This window comes from Schistocerca americana, chromosome 6 (assembly GCF_021461395.2).
Source record: "Schistocerca americana isolate TAMUIC-IGC-003095 chromosome 6, iqSchAmer2.1, whole genome shotgun sequence".
Classification (NCBI taxonomy): Eukaryota; Metazoa; Arthropoda; class Insecta; order Orthoptera; family Acrididae; genus Schistocerca; species Schistocerca americana.
The window spans coordinates 282,896,817-282,903,418 of NC_060124.1; the positions used below are offsets into that span (position 1 = coordinate 282,896,817).

Sequence of the window (6,602 nt, forward strand, 5' to 3'; positions counted from 1 at the left end):
AGCTGACAGAGGAGAACAGACTATTTGCATAAATATAACAGATAACAATACACACTATTACTTTTAGGGCTTATTCAAACTGAATGGTCTTAATAACACTACTATTAATATTCACTCTAGAAACATAAATTTGGTCGTAGGTTCAGTATTACTTTTCACACATTTTCCTAGCTGACATAAAATTGTAAATGTAGTACACTGCAAAATTATAAACTGATCACTGGTTAAGTCTCTCTCAACTAAATACTATTCTATTTAGAATGAAAGTTAAAAGTAATTCACTAACAGGTTACTTCTCACTGTCTTTTGAATAAAGAAATTATTGTTTTCATAAATAGCGGTCTTTCTATAATTTGTTATTTATCATGAACATCAAGTATAACCTGTGGATCCTATTACACTATTAATATGCACTTTCAATACCCAAAAGAAACAAGTGCTTAGCAAGCATGAGTATATAACTTTCCACTGTTGCAGTTTTCCACTTGTACTACAGTGAGACACCAAATTAACATATTTGTAAGGTACTGACTCACCTTTTGCGATGTACAAGAGGCAGGAATGTGATCATTTACCAAGCAAAACTTTATAAGCCTCAGTCTTAAGAACTTTTAATTTTCAAGTTGGCAAAACATATTAATAAGCAGTTTTAATAGGAAAATTATTTTCAGCAAGCATCATTTACTTTAACTCACTCTGTTGCCACATTAACTTTAACTTTCTTTTTACTATGTTCAAGAGGCATTAATTAGCAAAACACTGGGCTTTAATGTTCTTTCAGTAAGGACACTCGGTAATCACTTCAGTTCAAACGGAGAGGAACCTGAGAGGTGTTATAATAAGGAAAAATATCAAGGTTGGTACATAAATTCAGTTATAAATTACCTTATATTTGAGCACACTAACACATCCAATAAGCTGATCCTTCACTGTACATTTTTATAGTGTTCCGTGACAGTGATTCCGCAATGTGGTGGCAGTTGCATGTTGGTAGGTGGTTTTGCAGGTAGAATTGCTGGACTCTGTCATTTCTTGGTGTCGATGATAGATACCAATTCCAGAATAGTTCCAGCTGTTTATCCATCCATCGGAGGCATTAGAAAGCGTCACGAAAAGCCTCTCTCGGAATCAGCACAATATACAACTTTTACATGGGCAACGAAACGTCCTGGCAGATTAAAACTGTGTGCCGGACCGAGACTCGAACTCGGGACCTTTGCCTTTCGCGGGCAAGTGCTCTACCAACTGAGCTATCCAAGCACAACTCACGCCCCGTCCACACTGTCTCGGTCCGGCACACAGTTTTAATCTGCCAGGAAGTTTGATATCAGGACACACTCCGCTGCAGAGTGAAAATCTCATTCTGGTTTTACATGGGCAGTTCACAGTTTGGTAGCTCGTCCCGGACTGACTCTTTGTTCCACCTTTTCTCCCTATGCCAACCACGACTTGCGTGCGCTACTAAGTTACGTTCCCGAGGGGAACCACACTGCCTTTTACATATAGAATAACTAAGAATCCTAAGTGAAGGTCAGCAGTTTACATAACAGCAAACAATTATGTTAAACAAAACATATCATTTGCACATATAGATAGTTCTAAACCAAATTATTTAAATAAATTTATTTAATTTTAATGATAACCAAAGAGATTATATGAGGAAGACAGAAGATCATTAGCTCATATTGTGCATATTACAGAGATTACACTTCATTACAGTATCGAATTAATCGTACACTAATTATAGAAGTTCAACGATGGGATGTTGAAGAAAATAGAAAGCTAAACGAATCAACAAAAGGTATGTAATAGTTAAGATATGGAGTTACATGGTGTAAGCATTAAGAGAAGTTCGTATAAAAATTTAAATATTGATAAGTTAATAGAAATCATAACGGAGGATTAAATCCATTTGCTCTGCTATTAGTTTTCTCTCACACATGTAGTTTTATCTCACATATGTGTTTCTTTTAGTCCAGGTGTATTTGACGTAACAGTATTCAACAGAACACTTTGTGCCGTGCGCGGCTCGCGGTTATGACGTTTCTTGCTCGTCATCTTGTTTTTGTGGTGCTGTCACCTCGTTTTTCTTTTAATTGGATTTACTGGCGTCACCGCAACGCTTATCGATGAGTGCACTGTCGTATAACCTCTGGAGCGGCCGCTAGTATTTCAGGGTCGTCGTGTGTCGGGACGCAGCGCCAGCGAGGTCCGGGCAGCCAGTAGTCGCCTACCGCTTGCGTCAGACACGCACTGTCCGACGGAAGGAGACTGGAGTGGGAACGACCGTTGGTTGGTCGTTCGGTCGGTAGTCTCATCGGGCGACGTGTATTTGGTCTTTTGACAATTTCTGGGCCTCATCAGTTGGTCGTGTTGCCGCACGTGGGTCGGTTACTTCCTTGTGCAGAGATGTCGGGTGGCAAATGCGTAAGTGTCCTCTCTGCATGGCTGGGTCCGAGCCAGTGTGCCCGGGTCGCCGTGTCTCCGAGCTCCGAACGGACATCAAGGGAGTCGGGATGGAGATGCAGTGAGCTCTGGACATCCATGACTCGCCCGACCGTTGCCGACACACGTAACATGAGTGGGGACGACCTCGGTTGTTCGTTCGGTCGGTCTTCTCATCAGAATACGTGTATTTGGTCGCCGTCCGTTTATGGAAACTCTCTGTGTGTCGACTTGTGATTTCTCATTGTTGTTCCACAGTGACTGGTTTGGATTGTCTGAGTTCCTGGTGCAAATGTTTCCGTGGAACTGTGGGTAGCGCCTGTGATTTGCAGTGAACAGATATGAATGCTTTCTGCGTACTGGACTAGCCAGTCGGTCGGTTGGGGCAAAGCAACAAGTGTGTGTGCTTCCTCGCCGTGTTGATGCTGTCCGGCACAGCGTGTAGTTCGACACCTCTTGGTGTTTGTTTATATTTTTGAGTGGTTATTGTACCGTGACTGTGTTTAGACGCCAATTATTAAGACATAGTCCTGCTGCGATCCTTGTCGTCGCTGATGTTTTTGGTTGTCGTCCCGTGCGTCGGGTGAAAGGGAGTTAATTGGGTTGTTGGTTGGTTCTTCACCCGTCCCTAGGTCGTGCTGCCACCTGATTATTTAGTGTTACGCTTGGTTGCCGGTCTCAAGTAAGCTGTTGTTAGAGTTTCCTCCCCAGGCCGACCCTTGGAACGTTTCTGAGCACCACTGTTCTGCTGTTTGTGATTGCGATTTTCTTTTGTCGCAAGTACTGTGCCAGGCCTTCAGCGGTGTGTTAATTTTGTGTGTTATATGTTTAGTATATTACCTTCAGCCGAACCTTAAGTGAGGTATTATGAGATTAGGCCTTCAGCCGTGTTTTATTTAAAATTCTTCTTTGCTCTGTATTTAGGCCTTCAGCCGCGTTTGTTTTAAAAACTGTAACTTTCAGCCCTTAATGTGTAAATTCCTGTCTGTAAGGTTCCTCTTTAATTATCTTGAAATCTTAAAATGGCCTTTAGCCGAACTGTGTAAATGCTTAAGGTTTCTCTTAAATTATTTTGAATGATTGTTTGGGCCTTCAGCCGTCTAGATATTTCAAGTTTCCTTAAAATGGTTTTCTGTTGTACTGTGTAAATGCTTGTCATTAAAGGTTCCATTTTATTATGTTGAAATATTATTGCGCTTTGAGCTGAGGAATTAATTTAAATTTTCTTTACTATACCTGTTAGCTGAAATTTGTAAATGCTAGCCTTTCAGAATTTCTTTGCTAATCTGAAATATTATTAGGGCCTTTAGCCGAGAAGATATTTTAATTTTACTGTAGTAAGGGCTTTAGTCGTTTCTCTAAATCCTTGTTTTTTAAAAGGAACTATTTAAACATTATTATTGAGAAGTTACTTGGGCCCTCAGCCGTGAATTGGTCCTTTTTTGTTTCAAAGAGAAAACTGTGCATTGGTTTTCGAGGGATAGAGAAGTGTGTTCTTGTGCAACTAACAGTAACTAATCTTGGCCCGTTTCCACAACCTGATCCGCTCTGCCCTGCGAAACCAGATTTCACATTCACTTAAAGAAATGTCCATTTTTTCCTAATTTTCTTAAGTGGCCATATTAATTTGACCAAGTACTCCACGCGTCCAGTGGCATGAACACAGCTGTTATCATCAAGGAAGAACGGGTGTTTCGCAGTACTCTCATCGTGGAGTTGTGAAGAACTGAAATTGGAATGCTCCCATAGATAATCTAGTCGGAAATGTGAATCAAAACTGTACGTTTCTGGCAGAGCAGAAGATGCAACAAATGTTTTAAAGAGACTGCCTAAGCTACTGTTGGAACCCCCTGAGTCCATGAGTTGCAATATGTCAGAACGTCTGGGAGGTGTGGTTTGGGAGAGAAGGATGACTCACGCGGAAGCGTGCAGAGAAAAACCAGCAAGTGTGTCACTGACTGTATTCCATAGAAAGTACACCACCGCTGATGCCGGTGGTGGCGCCGCACGCCTTGCGTGTTTGGATCAGCACCAATGCCAATGCCAAAATCTGCTGCGTCGGTGTGTGGCCGTCCAGCCGTACAGACGTAGCGATCCTGTTCACACCGTGGCTAAGAGGCCGCCGCTTGAGTTGGCTGCGCCAGTAGCACACAACACAGCTGGCTGATGTCTCAAGCACAACTCGTGGACCCTATGCAGAGCGCCGCAGGATAACAGACGTCTGCCTTCGTTGTAGTGAGCCTTAGCAGCCCTGGCCACCCACCCAGGGCTGCTCGGCCAATGACCGGAGACAGCTCTGCATCCTGGAGGCTGCGAGTTCGTGGTCCGGCCCACCCCTGCAGACGGAAGCATGCAGTCCGCTGACGGTGTTACTCTGAGAGCGGATCCCAGCAGCCCTCTCGCTCCTCGCGCCGTCTAGCTACAAAGAACGTCGCGCTCCGCCGCAGTTACGACGTGTCCGAGCAGCAGAGGTTGCAGGTAGTTTCAGCGAGCCGGTTGGCCCCCGATAACCGTCACCAGAAGGTCGTCATCATTGACCTGCTACTTAAAAAATCGGCATTCCCTCCGATTCTAGATGCCGGCAGAATAGCACACAACTACCTGATTTGAGCCTATGGGCTCCCTTTTTTATACGTCTTTTCCCTATGCCCGTGACGTAATCCCTCTGTACGGGACAAGTTGAGTGCCCTTTAATATATGCAAAGTCAGCTTTCCTCAGCATGCTTTAGCCCCTACACATAGCTCATTAGGCGCTGTTATAACTGCAACGAATGAGTTCCCCACAGTACGTCAGTGCCCTGATTACTTCACACCTTTTTATAGTACTCATCGGTCCGTGGCTCCTCGTTGTTGCCGCTCGGGATTAGCCGAGCGGTCTCAGGCGCTGCAGTCATGAACTGTGCGACTGGATTTTTGGATTGGATTGTTTGGGGGAAGAGACCAGAGAGCGAGGTCATCGGTCTCATCGGATGAGGGAAGGGTGGGTAAGGAAATCGGCCGTGCCCAATCAAAGGAACCGTCCCAGCATTTGCCTGGAGCGATTTAGGGAAATCACAGAAAACCTAAATCAGAATGGCCGGACACGGGATTGAACCGTCGTCCTCCCGAATGCGAGTCCAGTGTGCTACCACTGCGCCACCTCGCTCGGTTGTGCGGCTGGTGTCTGTGTTTTTGTCCTTAGGATAATTTAGGTTAAGTAGTGTGTAAGCTTAGGAACTGATGGCCTCAGCAGTTAAGTCCCATAAGATTTCACACACATCTATATCATCTTCTCGTTGTTGTAAACCGGCCTCGCTTGCCGTCTGATGTGACCTGTCGGTCTGTTAACTACTACCTCCCAGAGCGAAATTCACAAGAATTCCCAAAATCCACACCTGTATTTATTCGTGGAGCAGTACTACTCACTTCCGTCCTCTGTTGGAGGTGGCATTGGGTCCTTGCCGCGTAGGAACGACGGAGGAAATTTCAAAGTATTCAGCTTTGTATTATCGCGAAATGGGAGGATAGTGTTACGGATATGGTATGCGAGTGGGTGCGGAATTCTTTAAACCATAGGTGTGTTCAGTTGTGACGAAATACTTGCATGAAATTTCAATTTCCAACTTTCTCCTCCATATATTATAATATTTTGTTGATGCCCATCTACACAGGGGGGAATGATCATCGCAATAAAAGAAGAGAGGTGAGATCTGGAATTGAACTATGTAAATGTTCATTTTCCTCACAGGATTTTCGAGAGCGGCAATGTACACAAATGGTTTGGTTCAGATGGTTCAAATGGCTCTGAGCACTATGGGACTTAACATCTATGGTCATCAGTCCCCTAGAACTTAGAACTACTTAAACCGAACTAATCTAAGGATATCACACAACACACAGTCATCACGAGGCAGAGAAAATCCCTGACCCCGCCGGGAATCGAACGCGGGAACCCGGGCGTGGGAAGCGAGCAAATGGTTTGGAAGTGGTTCTATCAACCTCTGTCAAGCACTGAAGTGTGTATTGCACAGTAAAGTTGTAGAAGTAAAGATGGGCGTGAATGTAACGGCAACGCTTGTCACCCAGAACACTGGAGTTAACATCCAGGTTAACATTCACGGTTTCCTGAATGAGTGAGCCCAAGGCACGTACAAAAACAACCCCAAAGCATCACAGAA

At 44.2% G+C, this 6,602-nt stretch overlaps 1 non-coding gene across 1 annotated transcript; it reads right to left on the reverse strand.

Annotated features, from left to right (window-relative positions):
- Positions 1-1,186: 1,186 nt before the first annotated feature.
- On the reverse strand, positions 1,187-1,261 carry Trnas-cga. The gene has a single exon. It is a non-coding gene; the product is annotated as a tRNA-Ser (tRNA).
- Between the last annotated feature and the right edge of the window lie 5,341 nt (positions 1,262-6,602).